The sequence below is a fragment of the Stegostoma tigrinum genome, chromosome 7 (assembly GCF_030684315.1).
Source record: "Stegostoma tigrinum isolate sSteTig4 chromosome 7, sSteTig4.hap1, whole genome shotgun sequence".
Taxonomy (NCBI): Eukaryota; Metazoa; Chordata; class Chondrichthyes; order Orectolobiformes; family Stegostomatidae; genus Stegostoma; species Stegostoma tigrinum.
In genome coordinates this window covers 60987353-61007088 of record NC_081360.1, presented here as the reverse complement: position 1 = coordinate 61007088, position 19736 = coordinate 60987353, and the positions used below count along the sequence as shown (strand labels likewise).

The 19736-nt window shown below is 41.0% G+C and overlaps 1 protein-coding gene across 3 annotated transcripts in view; it reads left to right on the top strand.

Annotated features, from left to right (window-relative positions):
• Positions 1-19736, top strand: part of ifih1 (interferon induced with helicase C domain 1) — a 133183-nt gene that overhangs the window by 70931 nt on the left and 42516 nt on the right. The window lies entirely within an intron of this gene.

The following is a 19736-nucleotide window of genomic DNA, read 5'->3' as shown; positions in this document are numbered from 1 at the left end:
AACTGGAGAAAGATATCCATCCAGGGCTAGGATGGGGAGACACAGAGGACATTTGGTCAGATGGTGTAGAAGAAGAGAGGAAGGTGGCAGGCATCTGATTGGATGATCACAGTCTTAGTGAAAAAGTAGTCCTTGAGTTAGATTTTCACTTGCTGTTGGAGTTATTGGTGGGGTAGGGGTGATTTTTGATGATCCTGGAGTAGGCACTGGTTTTATCAGATGAAAGTCGTATCTGGTTCACTTTATGTGTGTTTCAAGCAGATATAATGATGAATAGAAATACCAGTTATCAACCATAATAGCATCAAAGTTCAGCAGGCAATAGAGAAGGCAAATAGCATTTTAGCCTTGATTTCGCAGGGAACTGAGTACAAAAACAGGAAAGTCTTGTGAACACTGTACAAGATAATGGAATAATGTGCACAAATTTTTTTTTCCCATACCTGTGAAAGATATCCTGACATCAGGGCATTCTAGATAGGTTTTACTAGACTGCTTCTGGGTATAGTGGGACTCTGTTAAGAGGAGAATTGGCTACGATGTACGCATTGGAAGAATGAGAGGCAGCCTTATTAAAACATATAAGAATTTTGAGGTGTTCATAAGGTAGCTGCAGAGAGTCGATTGGGTCAGTCTAGAACAAAAGACATGGCCTCAGAGTAAGGGGTTGCCCAGTTATGGCAGAGATGAGAAGGAATTTCTTCTCTCTGAGGAATTCTTTTCTGCAGAGACCTGGAGAGGTTGGGTCTTTAAACATGATCAAAGCTGAGATAGACAGAAACCTAACGAATAAGGAAATCAAGGGGTATGCAGAAAAGGCAGGAAAGTTACGCTATGGAATATCAGATCAGCCATGAATCTCATTGAAGGGCAAAGCAAACTTGATGGTCTGAATGGCTGATTTCTGCTTCTATATGTTATAGTCTATAAGTCTGTATGCCCTGAACCTGAGAAAGCAGAGACAAGGACTGCTTTGTTGGAATGGTCAGTGTTTTAAATCATTTGTGATTTTTGTGGCAACTAGGCCATCAAATGTAGAAGCAAGGGTGTGATTGAGTATAGGCAAGAATTTGGAAACGTAATATAATTGATGACCTCCATTGACATATGTAATTTACACAGTCTTATGAAAATAAAAGATGAACATGCAAGAACCAACATTCAGTAATGTTTAGCACAGGCAATATAACTCAGAACTTTATCATAAGGGTGGACAAATTTATTTCAATCTTTTCTACATTAAATACAAGGTGGAAAGTCAAAGTTCAGTAGGACTATTGTATTTTTATTTTCACGTTGCTTGCTGTTTAGAAACAAGCTATTCACCATGGAAATCTCAGCATTTACTTTTCTTATCCATCAGGATCAAAGGTTAAATATTTCTCATGCTTATGCTCAGTTGACACAGGCATGAGCTCGTTTTTCTTCAAGGCATTGTACAACAATCATTTAAATAATAAAAATTGACGTGAAGTCACAAAGGTAAAAGATAGTTTAGCCTGATGGCTAAACCATCGAAGTCTGTGTAGCTGGACAAGCTGAAGTAGTAAAAATATTGGTTCTGATAGGCCACCTGGAACAAGTTTGTTTAGATGTTAGCTTTAGCTTTGTTACACACTTTGTTCTTTTTATGGAGATGTCTAGTACATAGAATTAGATAAAATGGTGTAGACAAGGGTAAATTATAGTTCCTGTAGATAGAATGCATTACAAAGGAACAATATCAGGAATTTAGCTCCACAAAATTGAACAGAACATAGCTTTTTTTAAAATAACAAATAAACTTTGAGATTTACAGCATGCTGTGACTTGCTCAAATTAATCCTGCCAAGCTGCTTTATGTCTATAAGTTTGTATCTTTACCTGCATTAATTCTTTTCTTCCAACTTTTCCTTTGAAACCACAGTAGTCTTTGACATATTTCAAGGATTTATGAACTTGAACCTTTTTTATTCCTTAATTACCATCATCTTCCAAATGTCTTTCAATTGCATCTCTATCTCCAATTGATTTTCTTTTCCCACTTGCGCACTATGTCACAAGTTTCTCTGCATTAAGTTGTATCTGCCAGCCAACTGTCCATTCCACTAAGTTAATAATGCCATTCTGATGTCTTTTAAAATATTTCTTGCTGTTCACCAAACCTACTGGTTCAACTTTTTTTTAGTGCTATACAGAAATGATAGAATTGGGTGACAAATGTTGAGATCATCTGGGAATTTCCTGTTGACTTGTCTCATGCAGATGGCAAGATTCTTGCTGGGCAGCAATGAGTTCCCATTTGATACACATTATTGCATGTTAAACAATTTGTTAACAGCCCAACTGCCCAGGAGCTGCCATCTTACCAAACTTGCCAAAATTACCAAACATGATGAAATCTCAAAATGGAAGCCAGTGCAGGTTGTTGGTGAGTTCAACTTGTCGATTTCTCCAAAATGCCCTCTGTACTGGACACTGGGCACCAACTTCATGCCCCCTGCATGGGCAGCAGCTCCGTGCAATCCATTGGCATCTGACATATTCTAGCTTCAATGAGCACTTGTAGCATATATTGGATCCATTTATAGGACACTTCTGGATTTTAATGATGCACCTCAGGGCACACCAGAAACTATCATTATAATGCAACAGAAAGGACACTTTGCTGCAAGAATTATGCACTCAGCTGATGCATGCAAGAGGCTGGATTTCCAGCAGTTTTTTTTTACTATCATGGGACTCAATTATTTCAAATCTAAGCCTTGCATTGCCTCGCCTTACATTTTTCACATTGTCCCTTCAGTCAGAGATGTAAGATTAATATTACTACTGTTTCCCCAATGCTATTTACCACAGAAACAAAGGAAGAGGGTTGCTACAGTTATAAACACACGTACGTCCAGTCAAGGGCATTGCTTTCACTCAGGGGTTCCTGGCACAGTCAGTCAACAACACCCTTTGAGACCAGTCAGGGCTTGTACAGAGCGGTCAATGCAGGGATTCTCTGCTGATAATGTGTGAGGAGCTGAATAAGTGGGCAACATACCACCCAAATTGATTCTTTTTTCCCTGCTGTGGGCTGATTTGCTGCTGGAATAAGAGAGAAGCAGACATTATGGAAGTTCAAAGTGCACGGCACGGCTATTGTTCTTGGTGCAGGTGGGTCAGTTCCCTAACTGAGAGTGTAGGCTGCGCGGAGGATATGCAGGATTAAGGGTGTTGCAGTTGTGGATTCGGTGGGGGTGAATAAGGAAGATTTTGCAGACAATAGTGGGCATGGTTGAGCATGATCTCAGTGGGAGGTCGGTCCAGTTGCAGAGAATGATTTAGTGTGAATTACTGAGAAGACAGTGAAATTTATGTTGGTTCATGGGGAAGGCCATTGATCTTGTTCCTACAGCGCTGGACATTCCTGCTGATGGCTGAGACTGCTCTAAACTGGCGATCTCAGAGCAGGTATCGTGGCCTCCACAGCTGGTCCAGAAAGAAGAAGAAGTCTCTCCTGTGTGTCACCAATGCGGCAGGAGGACCAGGTTCTCTGCACAGTGAAATGCCAATTTTCCCATGTCTGCCATGTCCAGGGCAAAGGTCAGGAACTGTGCCATGCAGCAAAAGACTGACGGTGCTTGTCTGGGATCACAGCGTGCTTTTACACACAGCAGTGGAACACAAGGATGCTGGTTGATTCTGGTATCTCCAATGAGTGCCGAACTGCTTCAGGTATGGCATGTGGGAAGATGGTGTGGAAATTGGATGTGATTCATGCCACGAGTGCTCAAATATCAATTGTTGCAACATGTTTGGTAAAATATGGTGAGAAAACCTACTTGGCCAAGCAGTAAAAATCAGTCCACAGAACTCGCTATGACTCCGACTTAGCTGAAAAACATGAAGTTTAGCCCCTCAAGCCCAAATCGTCTATGTTGTGAGAATAAAAGTGGGTGCAGAATTCCACCAGTACTACACCTCTTCCAAAATCTCTGTCATCAACTGATTAACTTTTGCTGTCCATCAACCAACATTCTATCCACTTTGCAAAGTTTTCTTCTATGCAGGTTTGAATTTTTATAGTTAAAGCCTGATTTGAAGCCTAGTGAAAATCAACATCAACTACAGTGCGACATTCAATTTAACCAATCGACTACTTGTCCATAAAAACCTACAGAATTTGTCAGTGAAGATTCTCTGTAATTATTGTATGCTGGCTGTTCCATTATTATTACTCTATTTTTAAAAGTGGTTTCAAGGCCCATTGTAGCCAGATTTATTCATCTTTCTCAGTGAGTTGGGATGTTACATTGATTATTTTCCAAAATCTCAGCACGAGTCACACATATATTAATTATTATTTCTATTATTTACATTAAATACCAGTTTTTTGCATAATCCTTTATATCCTTCTCTTCCCACTTATTACCTCCTGCTGGATAATTACCATGTTTTTCTCTAGAATAGGTAGCCCTTTTAAAGTCACATGCCTTCTTTTAAATTTCAGTTTCAATTTCATCGCTCCAAATGAACACAAAACTTGATTTTCTTTGTTATGCTATCATTTCAATTTGTGGGAAGCATACAGATACAGGAAAAAACACCATTTCCTATTTTATTCATCTCCTATTGAAGATTTGTCATTGCTGACCTATGATCTTCTTTGCTGACATTTGTGCATACTTTGTTTAGGTCAGTTCATTCTCGTCTCATTGGACTAAACCTTATATCTATTACCTTTGACTCCTCATTATCCTTTTTTATATTTACATTAAACATTGTCATTTTCTTATCATTATTTCCCAATTATTGTCCTTTTCATGCAATCAGTTGTTTATTCCTAACCTAACCTAAAAATATTAGCAAGTAACAATTTTTTATTGATTGGGAAGCACAGTGTTTCATTTCTCCATATCATTCATAATTTTTTATAAAGTAATATTATTCAACCTAAACCTCTTTTCTTCAGAATCTAGGCTGACACTAAAATCATATTAGAATGCAGTGGGCTTTAAATTTTAAACTTAAATTTCAAAACTGGCCCATTGTTCACCAGACTTTGATAAGATCTAAAATTGTCATCTCCTTATGTCAAACATTAATATTAAACATCAGTGATTCATTCACTGATCAAAATTATACATGAATACAGATATTTTGTAAAACTTCAATGGCGCTTCTAATCAGTTTCACTTTTAGGTTCTATTTTACATTCGTCATTAAATATATGTTTTATTATTCTGTTCTGAATACTTTCCTTGACTATCTCTATTTAAGTGTTTTCAACTGGCTGTACATAAGTATGATAATAACTTTACACTTTTTTGACATGTAATCCATTTCAAAAAGTTTGTGATTCTCTTAATTGTGATCTGAATTTTAACATTTTCTATATCTTCTGTACAGAATCTCCCCAGCTGGCATACTTGTGCTGTAACATATGGCACTAAAATATTCAAGGTAGTACTTGCTAGCAACCTTATCCATTTCCATAAATATTCTTTTTATATGTTTGAGACAGGTTTTAGGGTTGATGGAGTTAATATTACAGGGAGGAATTACATTGTAGTTTTATATTGTTTTTTAATCTCATAAGTTTTTAACTTGTTTACTGCTTTATCCTCAACTACAGCAAATTATCTTTCTGTGCATTAAAAAAACATTTCAGGAGATTTACGGTATCACTGCTTAAACATTCCTTGAGCCCTGCTTCATACTTGACTGTATTAGTGTCTACATTTCTTGGAAGCATTGAAAAAGAGCTCCAAAAGTCCAAGATGCTAATTCATCGGGGTGTGTATGAAGCCAAGAATTGTAGTAACTTATAGTGCTTGCATAAAATCTAAAATCTCAACTAATCGAACCAGTAGTTGTAAAACATTCTTAGTATGCTTGAATGGGTTTTCTTGCCTACTGCCAAGGTAGCAGACATCAACTATATTGTGTCAAAACACTGAAAACAGATTCTAATGTATTAAGAATTATTCTGTGCCTGGAAAATTTCATTTATTTTCCTTTGAGGATATTACTTATTGCATTTAACTGTTGTTTTGTTTGCAAAGATCACTTTCAGCCAAAACTTGTAAAATAATATTAGACAATTGAGATATTTAATTGATTTTTAATTAACCATTAGAATTATTAATACCACAAGCAGTAAGTTGAATGCTATGCTATGTTTAAGTCAATAATTTTACAGCTATCTGTTGAACGTATGATGTCCCCAGTTCAAAAATGATTTCATAAGAAAGTTCAGACCTATGTGGGAAGAGATGGAACTGCCAGATCTTGCAAGGTCATAAGATATTTCATCATACCATATGTTTTAGCATGAAAAATAGCTCGTCAATATTTGGTTCCTTGCATTTCCTCAGGATAATTTAAACCTTATGGAGAATGTAGGGTTAGACTTTAGGGTTAGAACAATTTGAATAAAACCATGCCTTTTACTGTAACCATCTGCATTTGAAAACCTTATCCCTGCTTTCTGTACTTCCAAAGTCAATGTGCTCTTGGCTGGCCCTCCGATCTTCTATTCATCCAAAGCTTGAGCTGTTTAATTCTCATTCTTTCATGGGTGTGAGCATTATTGGCGAGACCAGCATTTATTGTCCATTCCTAATTGCCCATGAGAGGAAATTGTGAACTATCTCCTTGAACTCCATATTTTGTAGTCCATAGGGTGTAGGGTCACCACAGGAAGGGAGTTTTAGGCTTTTGACCCTGCTCATCTGAAACTCTGCAACCTGTGACAGTTCCCATGGGGAAACTCTAAGCCAAAAGAACCAAGTTTCTGATGAGTCAGTGAACTTGCAATGTTAATGTTGCTTTCTTCCCATGGATGCTGCTACACCTGCTAAGTTTCATAAGCAATTTCTATTTTTGCCCCATCCTGTTTAATCTTTGCCCATAACACCATTCCAAGATATCTGAGTGAAAGTTTTCTGAACTGACTCCAACGAAATGATATCTTTCCTTTATGAAGGGAACTGAAACTGCTCACAATGCTCCAGATGTAGTCTCATCAGCACCTTGTGGAGTTCATAGAATCCCTACAGTGTGGAAACATGCCCTTCGGCCCAACAAGTCCACACCGACCCTCAGATCATCTCACCCAGACCAATCCCCCTATAACCCATCTAACCTACACATCCCTGAACACTATGCACAATTTAGAATGGCCAATCTTGCCAATCCCGCACATGTTTGGACTGAGAGAGGAAACTCTCACAGACACAGGAAGAATGTGCAAACTCCATACAGAGAGGTGCCCAGTTGTGGAATTGAACCTGGGTCCCTGGTGCTGTGAGGCAGCAGTGCTAACCACTGAGCCGCTGTGCCACTCTAAGTTGCAGCTGCAGTAAGACTCCTCCACTTTTATACTCCAACCTCCTTGAAATAAGGGACAGAATTCCATTTGCCTTCCTGATACCTACTACAATCAACATAGTGTGCAGCTGGAGGAACACAGCAAGCCGGGCAGCATCAGACGAGCAGGAGAGTTGATGTTTTGGGCCTGGACTGTTCATCACTCCTGCTGAAGGGCTCAAGCCTGAAACGTCGATGCTCCTGTTCTTCTGATGCTGCCTGACCTGTGCTCCTCCAGCTCCACACTGTATTGACTCACACTCCAGCATTTGCAGCTCTTGCTATCTCTTGGTACCTGCTGCCACTGTGTGTCAGCTTTTTGTGCTTCATGCCCAAGTACCTCCCCATCCCCCCCTCTCTGATGAAGGGTCTAGGCCCGAAACGTCAGCTTTTGTGCTCCTGAGATGCTGCTGGGCCTGCTGTGTTCATCCAGCTCCACACTTTGTTACCTTCAAGTCCCTTTGTGTTGCAGCTCTCTGAAGTTTCTTTCCATTTAAATCAATTTTTATTCTTTTGTTCTCCCTTCCAAAATAAACTTTTTCACATTTTCCCATATTATACTCTATTTGCCAACTTTTTTGCCCAATTACTTAACCTATCAATATTTCTCTGTAAACTGTTCACACCCCTCTCACAACATGATTTTCTACCTATTTTAGTGCTGTCTGCAGACTTGACTACAGTACATTCATTTCCTTCCACCAAGTAATATATATCGTAAACAATTGCATTCCCAGTACTGGTCCCTGAGGAACCCACTGGTCAGAAGTGGCCAATCTGAAACAGAGTCCCTTATCCCCACTCACTGTTTCCTGTCCATGAGCCAATATCAATATCAATATTCTACTATCAGAACCTTGGGCACTTATGACAACTTTCTGTGAGGTACTTTGTCAAATACCTTCTGAAAATCCAATTATATCTACTGGTCCCCTCTAACCACTCTGATTGAGACTTGCTTGAAAAATTCTAATAGTCAGACACGATTTCCCTTTTATAAAGCCATGCTGACTCTGCTTGACAAATTAAGACTTTCCAAATGTTCTGCTTTACTTCTTTCATAAATGTTTCCAGTACTTTTCTAACAATAGATGTTAGGCTAGTCAACCTATAGTTACCTACTTCTTTCCTCCATTGCCTTTTGAATAAGAGTGTCTCATTAACAGTTTTCCAATCCTCTGGTACTTCTCCAGAACCTAATGATTTTTGGAAAACTGCAATTAATATTTATACCAGCTTTTAAGATTACACAATACATTTCCAGAGTTCTGATTCAACTCAACAACTAACTAATAATGATTAATTCAGTATCTGGTCTGATGGAAACTCTTAGCTCTTCCATAGTAGTTATTTTTGGATTCAAACTCTTTTAAGTAATTTGTAAGCTGGTTCATAACAGGCTCTGAAATCCTACACTGCTTCCTACTGCCAAACAGAAAACCAAACTGTTCGTAGAATTTTCCTTATTTGCTTCCAAAAAAAATTGTGTTCCTTTTTCTGATTCTGTCTGCTTTGTCATTGTTTCTGCATTTGGTTAGCCGTCATCTTCATCTTTGGATTCTTTTGGTTGTAGCCTTCCTTTGATTCTATAATGGAACAGCTTCTTTGTTAGATTTGTTCTTGTTGATACTGCTTCCACGGCAAGAGTCACCAGGTTTCTTATGATCCAAGAAAATTATAACTGGTGAAAACTCAAATCTTTTTCGAACATACTTAAAACTAATTCACAGACCTTTAGAAAATATTACATTTTTGTCTCACATTTTTGCTTCTGTGTAAACATGCCCATATTACCAGTCCCACAACCCCCATTTACTATGCGCACTAACCTAAATTGGCTCCCAGGCAACTAACAAAATATTTTTAAAAACTATCAACCTGTGTTCAAGTCCGAACAAGGCATTGCTCCTCCATATCTCTGTAAGTTTCTCTAGCCCTCTAATTATCTGAGCACTCCTCATTCCTCTGAGTCAGGCTCCATGCATATACCCTTGTCCCATCATTTCACCAGTTCTGCTCATGCCTTCCACCACCTGAACCCAAGCCTCTGGGATTCGTTTCTGTAAACCTTTCCACTCCTCCCTTAAATATTACGTATATATTTATTCGACCAAGCTTTTGGAAACTTGTGTAATGTCTCTTTTTATTCTGTTTCAGTCTTGTTTGATTACACAGTATGACGTTTCTGGGGGGGGTTATTCTATAACAAAATGGTCTATATTTTTTTAAATTCACTCATAGAGTCTGGGAATTGCTGGCTGATCATCATTTATTGCCTGTCGCTAGTTGCATTTGAGAAGGTGGTAGTAAGCTGCCTTCTTGAACTATTGCAGCCCATGTGCTGTAGGTTTGCCCACAATGCCTTTAGGGAGGGATTTCCAGGATCTTGACCCAGTATCAGTGAAGGAATAGTGATATATTTCCAAGTCAAGATCGTGAGTGGCTTGGAAGAGGACTTGCATGTGGTGGTGTTTCCTTGTCCTTCTAGATGAAAGTGGTTGTGGCTTTAATGGTGCTGTCCAAGGATTTTGATTGAATTCCTACAATGCATCTTATAGGATAGTACCCACTGCTGTGAATGAGCATCAGTGGTGGAATAAGTGGACACTTGTGGATGCAGTGCCAATCAAACAGGCTGCTTTGTCGTGGATGGTCTTAAGCTTCTAGAGTTTTGTTGGCACTGTATCCGTCCAGACAAGTGGGGAGCATGCCATCACACTCCTAACATATGCTTTAATATCGTGTGCAGACTCTGGGGAGTCAGAAGGCGTGTTACTCGCCACAGTATTCCTAGCCGCTGACTTGCTCTTGTAGATACCATGTTTATGTGGCAAGCCCTGTTAAGTTTCTGGTTAATGATAACACAACAATGTTGATAGTGTGGTATTCAGTAATAATGAAACCATTGAATGTCAAGGAGTGGTGGTTAGATTGCATCTTAATGGACATGGTCATTGCCTGGCATTTGTATGATGAGAATGATATTTTCACATGTCAGCCCAAGTCTGGATATTGTGCAGATCAAGTTGCGTTTGAACACTGACTGCTTCAGATTCTGAGGAGTTAGAACGGTACAGAACATTGTGCAATCATCGGCAAACATCCCTACTTCTTACCTTTTGATGGGGGAAAGGTCATTGATGAAGGAGCTGAAGATGGTTGGGCCTAGGATTCTACCCTGAGGAACTCCTGCAGAAATATCCTGGATCTGACATACTCACCAACAACCATAGCCATCTTCCTTTGTAAGATAACAAAGTGTGGGGCTGGATGAACACAGCAGGTCAAGCAGCATCTTAGGAGCACAAAAGCTGACGTTTCGGGCCTAGACCCTTCATCAGAAAAGGGGGATGGAGAGAGGATTCTGAAATAAATAGGGAGAGAGGGGGAGGCGGATCGAAGATGGATAGAGGAGAAGACAGGTGGCGAGGAGAGTATGGGTGGGGTGGTAGGGAGGGAATAGGTCAGCCCGGGGAGGACGGACAGGTCAAAGGGGCGGGATGAGGTTAGTAGGTGGGAAATGGAGGTGCGGCTTGAGGTGGGAGGAGCGGATAGGTGAGAGGAAGAACAGGTTAGGCAGGCGGGGACGAGCTGGGCTGGTTTTGGGATGCAGTGGGGGGAGGCGAGATTTTGAAGCTGGTGAACCCACATTGATACCATTGGGCTGCAGCGTTCCCAAGTGGAATATGAGTCGCTGTTCCTGCACTCTACAGGTGGCATCATTGTGGCACTGCAGGAGGCCCATGATGGACATGTCGTCAAAGGAATGGGAGGGGGAGTTAAAATGGTTTGTGACTGGGAGGTGCAGTTGTTTATTGCGAACCGAGCATAGGTGTTCTGCAAAGCAGCCCCCAAGCCTCCGCTTGGTTTCTCCAATGTAGAGGAAGCCACACTGGGCACAGCAGATGCAGCATACCACATTGGCGGATGTGCAGGTGAACATCTGCTGGAAGTGGAAGGTCATCTTGGGGCCTGGGGTGGGGGTGAGGGAGGAGGTGTGGGTGCAGATGTAGAATTTCCTGCAGTTGCAGGGGAAAGTGCCAGGTGTTGTGGCGCTTGAGCAGGGTATGGAGCGGACAAGGGAGTCATGAAGAGAGTGGTCTCCCGGAAAGCAGACAAGGTTGGGGTTGGAAAGATTTCTTTGGTGGTGGGGTCGGATTGTAAATGGCAGAAGTGTCGGAGGATGATGCGTTGTATGCGGAGGTTGGTGGGGTGGTATATGAGGACTAGGGGGATTCTGTTTTGCCAGTATTGCGGGGGCGGGTTGTGAGGGATGAGGAGCGGGAAATGCGGGAGACACGGTTGAGGACGTTCTCGACCACTGCAGGGGGGATATTGCGGTCCTTGAAGAACAAGGACATCTGGGATGTGCAGGAGTGGAATGCCTCATCCTGGGAGCAGGTGCGGCGGAGGTGAAGGAATTGGGAATATGGGATGGAATTTTTGCAGGAACATGGGTGGGAGGAGGTGTATTCAAGGTAACTGTGGGAGTTGGTGGGCTTGAAATGGACGTTGGTTTGTAGGGTGTTGCCTGAGATGGAGACAGAAATGTCCAGGAAGGTGAGGAATGTGTTGGAGATGCTCCAGGTGAACTGAAGGTTAACCAGTGGAGAGTTTGCCTCTTGGTTCCCATTGATTCCAGTTTTGCCAGGAGTCCTTAATGCCACACTCATTCAACTGCAACTTTACTCTCAAGGGATTGTCACTCTCACCTCACTTCTAGAATTCTGCTCCTTTGTCCATGTTTGAACCAAGGCTGTAATGCGGTCAGGAGCTGAGTGACCCTAGTGAAACCCAAACTGAGCATCACTGAGCAGGTTATTGCAGAGCAGGTGCTGTTTTATAGCACTGTTGATGACAACATCCCTCTGATGACTCAGAGTAGACTGATGAGGTGGTAATTGGATTTGTCCTGCTTTTTACATATAGGACAACCTGGCTAATTTTCCGCATTGTCGGGTACATGCCACTGTTCTAACTGTCCTCAAACAGCTGGCTAGAGGCACAGCAAGTCCTGGAGTACAAGTCTTTGGTAGTATTGCTAGACTGTTGTCAGGGCTCATAACCTTTGCAGTATCCAGTGTCTACAATCATTCTTTATATCATGTGGAGTGAATTGAATTAGCTGAATACTGCTAGCTGTGATGTTGGGGACCATTGGAGGAAGCCAAGATGGAGTATTCACTTGGACTTCTGGACAAAGATTGCTTCAGTGTCATATTTTGTACTGATATGCTACGCTGTTCCATCAATAAGGATGAGGATATTTGTGAAATCTCCCCCTCCTCCGTGAGTTGCTTAGTTGCCCACTACAATTCATGACTGGATGTGGCAGGATCTCAAAGCTTAGATCTGAAACGCCAGATGTGAGATTGCTTAGCTGTGTCTATCACTTGCTGCATATGCTGTTTGGCTTGCAAGTAATCCTCTTTGGTAGCTTCACTTTTAGGTATGCTTGGTGCCACTCCTGGCATGCCCTCCTACACCTTCCATTGAACCAAAGTTGATGCTTGCTTTGATGGTAATGGTTGAGGTGGGTATATGCTGAGCCCTCAGGCTGTAAATTGTGTTGGAATATGATTCTGTTGCTGTTGATGACCACAGCATCTCATGGATAGCAGGTCTTCTTTTGCTGGATTTGTTTGAAGTCTGTCCCATTTAGCACAACACAATACGAAGGCAGGACTTAGTTTCCACAAGGACTGTACAGTGGTCACTCTGATCAATGCTGTCACAGACATATGCATCTGCAGCCTCTTGTTGTTTCCCTCACCACATGCCGCAGACCCATCCCAGCAGTTATGTCCTTTAGGACCCTGCCAGTTCGATCAGACTTGCTGCTATCCAGCAACTCTTGACATTGAAATCCCCCATCCAGAGTACATTTTTCGACCTTGCTATTCTCAATGCTTCCTGCAAGTGTTGTTCAACATGGAGAAGTATTGATTCATCAACATGAGGGAGGACAGCACATGACCAGCAGCAGAGGGTTTCTTGTCCATGTTTCATCTGAAGCCATGAGATTTCATGGGTTTGGGAATAAATGTTAAGGACACTCAGGTCGACTCCCTCTCAACTGCATACCACTGTACCACCACCTCTGCTAGGTCTGGCCTGCTGGTAGGACCACACATATCCAGGGATGGTGTTGGTGGCGTCTGATACATTTTCTGTAAGGTATGATTCCACATTAATCTGTTGATGACTAATCTGTAAGCAGCTCTCCTAATTTTGGCACTAGGAATTTACAGGCTTGGCAGAGCTGTTTTTGCTGTTGTCAGTTCCAGTACCTAGGTCAATGCCAGCTGATCTGACCAGCTTCATTGCAACTTCATAGTGATTGATACAACTGAGTAGCTAGCTGGGTTATTTCAGTTGAGAGTCCCTGAAGTCACATGCAGACTGGGCGAGGTGAGAAAGGACATGTGAACCAGATGGGTCTTTTCCAACAATTGACAATGGTTTCACGGTCATCAGTAAATTCTAATTTCTAAACATTTTTATCAAATCATAAATTACACTCCCCTGAATTTCAGCTGAGTTTCCGGATTAACATTCAAACAATAATATCCATTGAGGCCAACAGCTCCCATGTGCGTTGTTGTTATTGATCTAATTGCATGGAACTGGATTTTATATTTATGGAAACACGAAGAACAAATTGTTCAGTTGCTACTGGGACTGCATTCAAATTCAATGAAATTAATGAAATAAAAGTCTCAATTTACTTGCTGTTGGCACAGAAACACAATGTGTGACATTACCCCAGCGTGAAGTCAATGTGTATTTTTGCTTTACACTATAAGTTTGAAAATTTAAATATTCTCACTGGTACAACATTAATAACAATGAAAGTGTTTAAAAGATAGCAGCAACTATGTACAATAAATTCAAAAGATCTCAAAACCTTACATGAAAGAAATTCAAAGTAATTGGAAAATTTCTCCTTATATTTAAGATAACAAATTGTGTTATGTTAAAGCTTAAGTGGAACTTAGGAAGAATATAATCAGCTTCATTTTCAGTCTTAGTTGCAGAGATCATCCCAGGGCAAATATTTGAGCTGGTGCAATTGCAGCTGTTCAGGTTCTCCCAATTATCCATGAGATGAACATTATTATTTGGAGTTTCAGAAGGTTATTAAATAGATTCAGCTTAGAGTTGGCCATGCCACATTGTTGCGTTAAAGGCCTCTTTAAGTAGACACTTCAGAATTTCCATTGTCTAAGTCACAGCTCTCTTAACCTTTTTGATCTTTGATAATTTGATCCTAGCTGTGGGTTATAGCTGGTGAGGATCAGAAAAAAAGTATAGCCATAGGTAGTCAGGAGTGGCAATACTGGAAACTTTCTGATGACCCAAGTTTGATGTGGAGGAAGCTTATAAAAAAACATGATACTTGTTATAGTGTCACAGAGTCATGCAGCACAGAAACAAACCACCCAACTCATCCACATTGATCAGACATCCCAATCTGACCTCGTCCAATTTGTCAGCATTTGGCCCATATCCCTCTGAATCCTTCCTATTCATATACCCATTCAGGTGCCTTTTAAATGTTATAATTGGACCACCTCCACCACTTCCTCTGGCAGTTCATTCTATACATGCACCAGATGTTACCCTTCAGGACCTTTTTAAATCTTTCACTTCTCATTTCAACCTATCTCCTCTCATTTTAGACACCCTCACCCTGGAAAAAAGACCTTGGCTATTTACCCTATCCATCATCGTCAAGATTTTATGAACCTCTCGAAGGTCACCCCTCAGTCTCTGACAGTACAGGGAAAATGGCCCCAGCCTATTCAGCATCTCCCTGTATCTCAAACCTTCCAATCCACACAACATACTTACAAAACGTTTCTGCACCCTCCCAAGTTTAACAACATCCTTCCTATAGAAGGTTGATCAGAATTGTACATGTTGCTCCAAAAGTGGCTTCACCAATGTCCTTGACAGCTGCAACATGATGTCCCAACTCCTATACTCAATAAGGCGAGTTTGCCAAGTGCCTTCTTTATTACCCTGTCTACCTGCAGCTCCACTTTCAAGGAACTATGAACCTGCACCTCTCGGTCTCTGTTTGGCAGTACTGTCCAGGGCCCTGTCATGAACTGTGTAAGCCCTGCCCTGGTTTGCCTTATGAAAGTGAAACACCTCACATTTATCGAAGTGAAACTTTATCTGCCACTCATCAGCCCATTGGCCTATCTATTTAAATGATACTGGATAGCATAAGAAATGTCCACACAACCAGTGATGCCCATATCCCATGAATGAATAAAAAAAATCTGAGCGACAGGAAATTTCTGATGTTTCAAAGGAAAATTGAAATGTACAAAGCTATAATTTAATGTCAAGAAGTGGTATAGTTACAGATGGTTCCACTCATCTACCTTACTGATCTACGAACACCCAACATGCATATAACAATTCTGTGACTATGTTCTGAGTCAAGTTCCTTGATTATATTTTTGCTGTAGAATTACTTAATTTATCGTATTCAGGCTGTATGCTGCAGTTACCACTAACCTATCTGGGTTAAGGAAGGATTAGCAAGATTCCCATAACTGCCTTTGATCATTCTAGAAAATGCACTCGTGGTGAGATTCTTGGTGAGAGGGTAGAATCAGGCCATCTTACAACAATCCAGTATTCTGGAATAGGAACCAGCATGCAATGTCTGAAATAACAAGGTGTAGAGCTGGATGAACACAGCAGGCCAAGCAGCATCAGACGAGCAGGAAAGTTGACTTTTTGGGTTGTGACCCTTTTTCAGAGGAATTCTTCTTCTTATCTCAGATTCTCCAGCATCGGCAGTTCCTTCTATCTCTGCGATGTCTGAAAGACTGATTCAGAATGGTCATTCAGTGGGATATGTACACAGTGAAACTGAGGCTTTGAAATCAGTTACCAAATGCCCATCAGTACTAACTGACCAGTCTCTACAAATCTGAATCTAGCTGGAAATGCAGAATTAGATCTGGGCAATGTACTACTTTTGATCTATCATGCCAAATCACTTCATAATATCAGTGCCACAAGAAAATTTAGCCAGCGTTGCTGTCAGGAAAAGAAAATAAAATTGGGGTGGAAGTGGTAGAATTGTGTAAACCTAAGGTTATCGGTTCATATGTATACCTACTATATGAATTGCTACAGCCAATTGTAATAGCATTCTAATAAACATTGGATGAATTTTTCTCCCATTTGCACTTGAAACATTTTATTGAATGAGATTATGCCTGGTCTGCCATTGCTCAGAGTCATTTTTCTCGCACAACCTTCTGCTCATCACTTCATTCATTATGCAATTGGGCTATTGGATCATTTCTTAGGGAATCATGTGGCCAATGAAGCGGCGGTGCTCTCCACATGACGTTTGCAACAAGGAGGAGCTGTTTGATGTGTTACTATTGATTCTAAACAAATAAACCAGAGCCAAGGCCAGCCCATTTATTCTTGAAATGGGGTTTAATTAGATAATTTTTTACCTCTCTGGCTCGATGAGACACTGCTCTGTCATACTGCCTTAGATAGCTCTCCTATTTGTTCAATGTCCTCAGGCTCATCTTCAGAAGATTGTTATCATTCCCCGTTTTATCTGTGACCAGAACACTCCCACTTCTTCAACTTCTGAAGTGAACTTCACAGCAGTGAAGGGCAATGATCTGGGATCTTTCGCAAGGCTCTGCCAGAGTTTTCCTTACATTGAAACCTCATTTTGAGGTCTACAATCTGTACTACACACTGTAGCATGTAGCCTTCACGAGGAGGTCACTATGACCATGGTGGAAGCATGGACAGCATTGTATCTTCATTCTGCATCAGGCTCAGGATTTCGTAAACGCACAGATCTCCAGAATTTTGCATTGATGATCACATATAGTTTGAATATTGATTGGGAGTAAGCCTTATCAGCTGGTAAACTCTGCAGATTGGTGATAAAGCACTATCAAAATGTTATGGGTGCAGTTAGTTCCCTGTGGCTGGGGGAAGCCAGCAATGGTGTGAATCTCACTATCTCATGTGGAAAGATGACAAAGAGCTGTGATCTGAAGCAAATGGCGCCACTTACATCCCAGATGCATTTACGGGTTGAGGATTGGGCAATGCCACAGAGTTTCTCAATTGTTCATTGAAATGAGCCATTGGTGTAAAAATTCAGGGCTGGTGTGACCAAGTCCATCTGGGTGCAATTCCTGCTCTATTAGCTAAAGCAGTTTGGTGATTCTGGACTGGAATATGCTTAATGCATGCCTGCAATGTCTTTCCAACAGTTGAAGGAAACAGGCGTGAGGCTTGTAGATCCAGAGTCTCATTATTCTCCTCCCCAGCTTAATGATTTCTTCATGCTGCTTCTGTTTCTGGAGGCTGTGCATTACTGGTCTTGCTGATAACATTGTAATTGCTGTTTCCTTAACACTGTCCTCGAATTGTACGAAGGTCATAATGACTTTATCCACAGTGATCTCCCTGAGAGATCTGTGAGCAGACAATTAGTCGGAAATGTCAGAAAGGCAATATATTGTTATTGAAGCAACTCCTGACTGCTCACATCTATTACATTGCAACTGCATGTTATCCCCGTACACAATGTGGCATGGAGGCTACATAAGAAGGTCATTGTCATCCCCACATAAGAAGCCTTGAGGCATTTTCTTGTAAATAGGAGGTGGATGTCACTAGATACGTCAGCATTTATTACATATTTCAAATTGCCCTCAAGAATGTGATGGTGAATTTGTTCCATGAGCTGCTGCAGTCCTTTGGATATAGGGACATGCACAGTGATGAAAAATGGGGTATTCTAGGATTTTGACCCAGAAAATGTGAAGTAATGCCGATATAGCTACAAGTCAGTTTGATATAAGGCTTGGAGAGAAACTTGCAGATGGTTGTGATCAGATGCATCTACTGCCCTTTGCTTCAAAGTAGTGAAGAGCATAGGTTTGGAAGGTATGTTTGGGACAGCCATGATGTATTTCTGTACTGCATTTGCAGATGGTATAATTGGGCCTTATTCAATTCCATAGTTATACAACCAAAGTTTTAAAGTTACCGTAATTGCTGCCACCATTGTAGTTGCTGTCATTTCGGGTTTCACCTGCTCCTCCCACTCATTCCCCAAAGAAAAGAGATTAAGAGATTACACTGAATATTTTGATATGATTCACTAGTTACCATTCTATTTGTACAATGAACGTGGGACGAGAAAACATAGGATGCTGAGTTAAATTCTATCATTCACATTCCATAAATGGGCTAAATTTTAATCCCCAAGAGCTGAAATTTAGTTGAAAGGATGTTGACTCATTGATAATGAGGGAATGGCAACATAATTGCACTTTGGGTCACTCTGTGACTTTGAGGGGAATTGTCAAGTGGACTAACCCCATCCATTGTCCTTCAAGATGGTAAAGTTTGTCGATTCAGAATGTACTGCCATAAAAGCTTAAGCTGGTAACTGCAATGCATCCTGTGGATGGTACACATTGCTGTTGCTGTACATGAGATAGTTAAGGGAATAAATGTTTAATGTGATGGATGGACTACTAGTCAAGCTGGTCTCAAGCTTCTTGAATGCAGTTAGAGCTGGACTAATCCCATTCCTGAATTGAATCTTATAGATGGCCAACAGACTTTGAGGTGAGTCACTCTCTTCCAATACGCTTTTGTAAGCACAGTATTTATATGGCAGGTCAAATTCAATTTCTGGGCAACGGTAAACCCTCAGATATTGACAGTGGGCAATTCAGTAATAATGATAATGCCTTTGAATCTCGAGGGAAGATGAATTAGATTCTGTCTTGTTAGAATCTATCATTGGCTGGGACTTGTGTGAAATGAATATTACTTGGCATTTTATTAATCCACAACTGAATGATATCTCTTGTTGTAGATGGACATGGACTGGGATCATAATATTATTCATGTTGTAATTAAATTACTTTTGTGACATCCCTTTATATCTGAACTCAGTGTTTCTTGACTGTTTCTGGTACTGCGATGACATTGCAACAGACAGAAGGATGAAATATTTTGATCATTCTCCAAGGGCACTTGATATGGCCGTGCTTTTGGCTGTAACGCTCAATTGCACATTGCAGTCTTGCTGTGTCCACTGACAACACATTTTGTGGTTGACTGCATACACTCAGTGCCTTGCTAGATGATTATACACATGCTGGAGCTGCATTTATCCATGACCTGTGCCATTGTTCACAAGATTTCTGACACAATGTACCTGAAAGATCCTGTTATAGCTGGCGTACAGGGATTTTTGTACCTAAGCTGTGCCCCTGAGATCACTATCGCTTCCCTATGTAGCGGGCCAAGTATGCATCGTCCCCTTAGCCACTTTCTGGGCCACTCCACTCTCTTGTCCATGCTCCTGT